At 41.3% G+C, this 8,715-nt stretch overlaps 1 pseudogene; it reads left to right on the top strand.

Moving 5' to 3' along the window:
* Window positions 1-6,126: 6,126 nt before the first annotated feature.
* On the top strand, window positions 6,127-7,510 carry LOC123331384 (annotated as a pseudogene).
* The last annotated feature ends 1,205 nt before the right edge of the window (window positions 7,511-8,715 follow it).

Below are 8,715 nucleotides of genomic sequence, written 5' to 3'. Positions count from 1 at the left end.
GTGAGGTCGGGCAGAAGAGGGACACCGGAGATGATGCCACCAGGCGTGGGGCAAGGGTGGTGCCCCGCCGGGAATGGAAGGGTGGGCGGGAAGGTGGAATAGAGCCACCTTTCCCACCTGACCCCTACTCTGCACACTGCCCCCCACCTTCTTGCGTGGCCCCTCAACCCCTACCACCGGAAAGGCCACTGGGCCCGACCACCCGCCCAGGGCGCACCACCTTCCAGACGTCTTTCCCTCCCTACCTTCCCATCCCGGCGCCAGCACGCTTGGAGGAGAGGCTCACGAGGCGGGCAGGGAAAGGCGAGGCCGCGGGGCGGGGCGGGGCGGGGCGGTCCCACCGCGCCGCTCTCGGAGCCGACTACGTTAAAGATCCTTCCGCAGGTTGACCTACGGAAACCTTGTCAGCTGATCTGTCTATAATTCAGTGTTAGGGTTAGGAAAAGGGTTAGGGTTAGGGTTACAGAAATACAGATGACCTGACCTAGGATGGACATGATATTCTATAGAACCAGAGAAAATTGGTTAAAATAAATTTTTTTTTCTCTTGGAAACTGTAAAGCTGGTTCTTTTGCATATGCAATTAAAAACAATTAGCTTGTTAAAAAGGCCTGCCTAGGGCAAAGCTTGAAGTTAACCCTTTCCTTGAAAAACACTGCCCACTTTACCTGAGACCTTCAGTTCAGTTCAGTTCGGTCGCTCAGTCGTGTTCGACTCTTTGCGACCCCATGAATTGCAGCATGCCAGGCCTCCCTATCCATCACCAACTCCCGGAGTTCACTCAGATTCACGTCCATCGAGTCAGTGATGCCATCCAGCCATCTCATCCTCTGTCGTCCCCTTCTCCTCCTGTCCCCAATCCCTCCCAGCATCAGAGTCTTTTCCAATGAGTCAACTCTTCGCATGAGGTGGCCAAAGTACTGGAGTTTCAGCTTTAGCATCATTCCTTCCAAAGAAATCCCAGGGCTGATCTCCTTCAGAATGGACTGGTTGGATCTCCTTGCAGTCCAAGGGACTCTCAAGAGTCTTCTCCAACACCTGAGACCTTAGCCTTCCGCAAATGAGAACTTCAAGCCCCCACACCCCAAAAGGGAGGTCAAAGAAATATTTTAAATCTTAGGCGGAAAACTAGAAGATCTCTGTCTGTCTGTCTGTGTGGATTTATGTCTGTCTCAGTGTGAGTCTTCTGTTTTTTGATAATATTGCTGAAGTTGTGAGTTCTTATTTAAATAATCGAAAGAAAAGGAAGCCCTTACAAACCAAACAATTCTAAATACAATAAAAAAATTGACCTAAATGATTTTTAGATTTATGTGAACTGGGAAATAATCAATATTAAATATATAGTATTTTTTTTCTAATATAGGCATTTCTGAGAGTCATTAACATTAAGCATAAAATTTTCATTGTGCCTAGGTTTATTATAAGTTAAATATTGCTGTATTGTTATATCTGTCACAAACTTGTCAACAAAATACCTCTAAAAACAAACAAACAAAAAAAACTCCTAAAAAATGTAAATGTGATATGAGCTTTTAGATAAACTATTAAAAATAATTATACTTTAAAATATGTCTATAATAGTCTCGATTGAAGGCAGAGGAGAAGGGGACAACAGAGGATAGGATGGTTGGATGGCATCACTGACGCGATGGACATGAGTTTGAGCAAGCCCCTGGAGTTGGTGATGGACAGGGAAGCCTGGCGTCCTACAGTCCATGGGGTTGCAAAGAGTCAGACACGACTGAGTAACTGAACTGAACTGAACTTAGAGTAGTTTCTCCAGATTTTGGTTACCCGAGTTTCTATCCTTGTGCTAAACTAAGTGACGACAGTGTATTGAATAGCTAGGTCATTTCCAAATAAATGAAAGTTCTGAAACATTCACGACTTGACAGGACCTCCCTTTTACACAGAAACTAAAGAGATTTTTGACTATCCTGAATAGTGTCTGGTGCCATCCTAAGATGTTCACTATAAGAAAGCAATTTTTTTCCCGATAGTATCACTGATGTGTATGTTCACCAACTTATAGAATGCCAATATAAAAGTCAGTTCTTGGTTGCTTAAGGAAAATGTATGTCTTGTTATTAAATAAGGTATGAGGAATTAAATCACATTTTATGAAGGAAAAAGAAGTAGTTCTGACTTACAGGTGGCAGTTTCAGGATGAGAGAAGCAAAGGAAGGGATACAGAAAGGGATAAGGAGGTTTTATGGAAAGTGGACCCCCAGAAAAGAGTTTTGTGCCTGCTACAAGCTTTCTTGAGATGTTGAACTGCCTTTGCTAATGGATTTTAAGTTTCTTTACCTCTTAAGTGATCTGTTCTAGGCTGACCTTGGAAATCTTGTGTTAACTTCGGCTAAGTGGAGAAGTTTTGTTTCACAGTAACTTATGTGATCCTATCTGACTGTTATAAACCCTTTTGATATTTATGAACAAACCTTCCTAAATAATTGACTTCTATCTAACTTTGGGATGCTTCAGAGGGCCCCTGAGACCTCCCAAAGAGAGATATTAAACAACTTGAGTTCATTTAGCATGTTAAACTACATGGGAAGTGTTGTCAGAAAGACTGATGAATCTTCTCAAGTTATATTGTATGGTTAATGATACAGATCATCAACCATATAGATATCCTAGTAACATAGATATAATATATACATATCCTAGATAGATAGATATCTCCTAATATAGATATCCTAGAAATTATGTGACATTCATGAAAATCTGATACGTTCTGGTAAAAGGCTGTCAGTTACATTTCTAGTTATCATATTCAAGTGTTTCAGGCTACAGCAGTGACCAGGTCACTTTGCCAATTTCAGTTTAATCAGGTTTTAAACATGCCGTCTATGGTTTCACACTGGTGCCTTTCAAAAATACTGCTCCTTCAAGATATATGGAAAAGACTTTTCTAAGCTTACCCATAAACATTTTTGTTTGTTTGTTTGTTATCTGGTAAGCTGGTCAGACTGGAATTTAGTCTACTCTCTAGGTTAAGAGAACACAGTTTTCTTAGAATGAAGCTGTCGACCACAGATTATGAATTTCTTTACCTTTCAGTGATTTATATTTGTTTTTATAATTTTTTTTTACTTTGGTAAAGTAAATAAGCATTATTTAAGATTATGGTACATGTAGGATGGACCAAGCTTTCCCCACTCCTGCAAATTCCCTTAACCCCTCAGATTCTTCTGATGGGACCAAGGTCTCACTTCCCTCCAGAGGGACAATCCAAGCTTTTTACCAGCTGATCTTCCCCTGATATCAGAGTCAATTTGAGCATTATTTGGTCTATAATTTAGGCATGAAACTATGACTACATAAAGGAAAGATGACTTTTTGATGCAGGATGGCCATGATATTCCTTGGATTTCAGAGAAAATTGGTTAAAATGAAACTTTTTTTTTTTTCTTGGAAACTGCAAAGCTGGTTCTTTTAGCATTTGCAGTTGAAAACCTCTAGGTTGTAAGGCCAGTTTTCATTCCAGTACCAAAAAAAGGCAATGACAAAGAATGTTCAAACTGCCTCACAGTTGCACTTATCTCACACGCTAGTAAAGTAATGCTCAAAATTCTCCAAGCCAGGCTTCAACAATATGTGAACCGTGAACTTCCAGATGTTCAAGCTGGATTTAGAAAAGGCAGAGGAACCACAGATCAAATTGCCAGCATCCACTGGATCAAGGAAAAAGCAAGAGAGTTGCAGGGAAACATCTATTTCTGCTTTATTGACTATGCCAAAGCCTTTGACTGTGTGATCACAATAAAGTGGGGGAAATTCTTAAAGAGATGGGAGTATCACACCACCTGACCTGCCTCTTGAGAAATCTGTATGCAGGTCAGGAAGAAACTGTTAGAACAGGACATGGAACAACAGACTGGTTCCAAATAGGAAAAGGAATATGTCAAGGCTGTATCTTGTCACCCTGCTTATTTAACTTATATGCAGAGTACATCATGAGAAACGCTGGGTTGGATGAAGCACAAGCTGGAATCAAGATTGCCAGGAGAAATATTAATAACCTCAGATATGCAAATGACACCACCCTTATGGCAGAAAGGGAAGAACTAAAGAGTCTCTTGATGAAAGTGAAAAAGGAGAGTGTAAGAGCTACCTTAAAGCTCAACATTCAGAAAACTATGATCATGGCATCTGGCCTCATCACTTCATGGCAAATAGATGGGAAAACAGTGGAAACAGTGGCAGATTTTATTTTGGGGGGCTCAGAAATCACTGCAGATGGTGACTGCAGCCATGAAATTAAAAGAGGCTTGCTACTGCTGCTGCTAAGTCACTTCAGTCGTGTCTGACTCTGTGTGACCCCATAAGGCTCCCCTGTCCCTTGGATTCTCCAGACAAGAACACTGCAGTGGGTTGCCATGTCTTTCTCCAATGCATGAAAGTGAAAAGTGAAAGTGAAGTCGCTCAGTCGTGTCTGACTCTTAGCGACCCCATGCACTGCAGCCTACCAGGCTCGTCCGTCCATGGGATTTTCCAGGCAAGAGTACTGGAGTGGCTTGGCACCGCCTTCTCCAAAAACACGCTTACGACTTGGAAAGAAAATGATGACCAAACTAGACAGCATGCTAAAAAGCAGAGACGTTACTTTGCCAACAAAGATCTGTCTAGTCAAGGCTATGGTTTATCCATGTGTCATGTATGGATGTGAAAGTTGGACTATAAAGAAAGTTGACCGCCAAAGATTTGATGCTTTTGAACTGTGGAGACCCAACCACGCCATCCTAAAGGAAATCAGGCCTGAATATACATTGGAAGGACAAATATGAACCTGAAACTCCAATACTTAGGCCACTTGATGCAAAGAGCTTACTCATTTGGAGGTCACTTTGATTTGCCTGTGAGTGTGGGAACCAAACCTAGGTGCAGGGTGTCAGGGACAACTGCTACTGAATAATGACATTAAAGCAAGTGCATTCCAGCCCTGTGTGACTCTCAGCATACAAGAGACTGGGAAAGCTATCTATCTTGGAGGAAGGAAAGGCAGGCCAGAGAATGTGTTTTCAGGGCCCTCCTCGCAGCTGGGGTTTGGCTCCTCAGGTCAGCCCACCAAGCCTGCTCCCAGAGCCTCAGTTCCCAGGTCAGGGCCGTGTGCCGCCTACACCTTCCAAGCCTTGCAAACACATTTCCAGGTCAGCGCGGCACTGCCCGTGGGGAAGGAGGCTTCCGGAGTGTATCAGCACCACAGCGGGTGCCATGCTGGGGTCACCTAGCCGAGGGCACCTGGCACCTCCCATGGGCATGCCATGCTGGGGTCACCTAGCCGAGGGCGCCTGGCACCTCCCATGGGCCCCCATCGAAGAGTGGCAGGCAGAGCCCTGGCTTGCGAAAAACCAAAGTGGAGAGCACAGCTAGCTCTGGTAGAAGGAAGCAAACAGCCACGGGAGGCCTTTGCAGGCAGTTGCTAGGCCACTCCGCATTAGGGCTCCCCGGGCAAAAAAAATCACTAAAAATTGGTAACACCAATAATGTTACACCAATAATTTAGAAAGTATTCCTGATTATGTGTTGAAAATAATTAACGTAAAACTATTTGTTGCTGTTCACTCACTCAGTCGTGTCTGGCTGACCCCATGTGCTGCAGCATGCCAGCCTTCCCTGTCCTTCACTGTCCCCCGGAGATTGCTCAAACTCAAGTCCATTGAGTAAATGATTATAAAGAACTCTACTTTTTAACATATGTGTATTCTAACTACAAGTGTGCTTTTTCACTTTTAGAAAGTAGTATTTGAAAATGAATAAATTACATATAACCAACCAAAATTTGCCTAATTCACAAATAGAAATATTTAATTTCCTCCACTTTTCTATCCATGGAATATCCTGTTTAGCTTTGTATTATATTTAGCATAATGAACATTTGTTAAAATAAATGTTTATTAAAACAAATAAAATGTTACATATTAAAGTTTTACTCCACTGAGAAGTAAATACGGGAGCAGGGTATTTTAAAATGTCTTTATTCTCTCTATTATTTAATATGACTAAAAATAATCTAAACTTAAAATATTACATATATTTATAAACATTATTTTTATTAAACCTCAATTTTTGGCTTCAGAAAATTATAAATAGACAGGAGAGTTTGAGAGGGGATATATTTATTTGTTCTGATATTCTGCTTCAGAACTTCTGCAGAACTTCCCTGGTGGCTCAGACGGTAAAGCGTCTGCCTGCAACGCGGGAGACCTGGGTTCAATCCCTGGGTCAGGAAGATCCCTGGAGAAGGAAATGGCAACCCACTCCAGTACTCTTGCCTGGAAAATTCCATGGATGGATGAGCCTGGTAGGCTACAGTCCATGGGGTCGCAAAGGGTCGCTCACGACTGAGCGACTTATTCTGCTTCAATGAGCAATACTTTCTCAAGTTAAAACACACACGTTTTGGCATCTGATGACAATTCCTTACTCCTGATAACTTATCTGTCTTTAACTTGTCTCTTTTCAGCAGTTCAGAGACTAGAACAAATGATTGAAGAGAATATTACCAGGTGATGGAACTCATTCTTTTGGGTTTTTCAGTCCAGAGAGAGAGTGAAATCCTTCTCTTTCTTCTCATTTTAGTGGTATATTCTCTAACTCTAGTGGGAAACATTGGCATCGTTTCCTTAATCCGGTTGGATCCTCACCTTCACACACCCATGTACTTTTTTCTCAGTAATCTGGCCTTTATAGACTTTTGTTACTCCTCATCAATAGCCCCAAAGTTCCCGGAGACCCTCCTGAGCAAGCGCAGGTCCATATTTCTCTATGCATGTGCGCACAGCTGGGCTTTTTCCTGAACTTCTTGATTTTGGAGACGTTCCTTCTTGCAGTCATGGCTTATGACCGCTCTGTGGCCATCTGCGATCCTCTTCTCTACATCGTGATCATGTCCCAAAAGGTGTGCGTGCAACTGGTAGCGGGCCCTTACTGATACAGCTTTTCTGTTGCTTTCCTTCACACAGCTGTTACTTTTCAATTGATCTACTATGGCCCCAATGTTATTAATCACTTCTATTGTGATGATGTCCCTTTGATGGCCCTTGCCTGCTCAGACACCAGCCTCAAAGAGATCTTGATTTTTATCTTTGCTGGATTCAACATGATCAGCTCTTTGACCACAGTCCTTATTTCTTACCTATACATTGTGGCTGCCATCCTGAGAATCCAATCTGCAGAAGGGAGGCGCAGAGCATTCTCATCCTGTGGTTCTCATCTGACTGCTGTCACTGTATTCCAAGGGACTCTGATCTTTATGTATCTGCAGCCCAAATCAAACCATTCCCTTGACACAGACAAAATGGCCCCTGTCTTCTACACAATAGTCATTCCTATGTTGAATCCCATGATCTACAGCCTGAGGAACCAAGAGGTAAAAAATGCCTTGAGGAAAGCCTTTGAAAAATGTTATTTCCTGTCTCTAGTAAACATTAAAATGTATCTTGTAACACTGACTGTCTTGGAACTATGCCACACACAGATGTGTTGGTTTTATTATCTTTGATAGGTTAATTTTATTTCTGTCATTTTTATATGAGCAAAATGACTTTGCACATGTGTTCTACTTTTCATATAATTTATAAGTAAAAGGTTTAAAAGACTATAATGCACATTTTTAACAAATTGCTACTATTTGCATCTGTGACACTTGATAGTTTTGACCTGGATAGTTTCTATTTAACTGATAATAAGATTTAGCCACTGCTTTCAAAAATGCTTCTATTTTATACATTGTGGAGACAGAACAAGGGAGGTGGTAAAGTAAATTTCTAGTCCATCCCCACGTCATTCCATGCAGTAGCTGTTCCTCAACTGCACCCTGTCTGCTAAAAATCATTCCTCTCTGCTTCTGACTCCCACTGGATTCACTGGCGGTCACTCTCGGTAATTCCATGGTTCTTGTGTTGTTTGAAAAGATGTCATTTTTCGACATGCAGATCTGGAAATCAGGGTCAGCTTTTGGAAAGTCATACTCTCTTTTTCTGTATCAAAACAGAAATGCAGACATACCCCTACATTCCCTCAGCAAGGCTTAAGATCCTTTTATATTTTAGGGATTTGAAGAAATTACAATGGTTTGACAGGAAGCGGTAGTTTAAAACCAGGTTTAAACGTGGTTGCTGTCAGATGTCAGGAATATTGGTCTATGTTGGGGTGGTTGTAAAGTGATGCAATCTAAGACCCACTTAAACCATCAACTGGAAATTTTTTTTTATTATTCAGATTCAAATGTTTGGTGTCTACCATGTGGGTGATATTGTGAGCTATTCTCATAGGGCAAAATCAAAAACATTTCTGAATATGCTGAATAGTCTGCTATTTTGGAAAATACTGGCAAAAAAATTGATAGTATAAGTTATTTAGAAACAGTTTAGCTTATTTTATCCAAATTATCTTAGTAAACATTTCATTGTTAAATTAGATTTCACATTTATGTGAAGACATCAATATTGCCATGTTAAATTATTTATATTAAACTTTAATTTAATATATGCCTCACCTAACCTCAACACCATTTTTAAAGCAGCAACAAGGTGTTCTAAGTGGATGTAAACTGTACAAATTCTGAAGAGAAGCAATGAATTGCAATCCTGATTTTCAAGTTCTTAAATCAACTTCTTTTGGGGTCAGGGAGCACAGTTGCAGAGAAATTAATCTTGGGAATCATGACTGTCAATTGCCAAAGATAAAACTCAAGAGAGGAGAACA

The sequence above is a fragment of the Bubalus bubalis genome, chromosome 12 (genome assembly GCF_019923935.1).
Source record: "Bubalus bubalis isolate 160015118507 breed Murrah chromosome 12, NDDB_SH_1, whole genome shotgun sequence".
NCBI classification, from domain to species: Eukaryota; Metazoa; Chordata; class Mammalia; order Artiodactyla; family Bovidae; genus Bubalus; species Bubalus bubalis.
The sequence above is the reverse complement of the archived record's forward strand: the minus strand, read 5'-3'. Positions and strand labels throughout refer to the sequence as shown.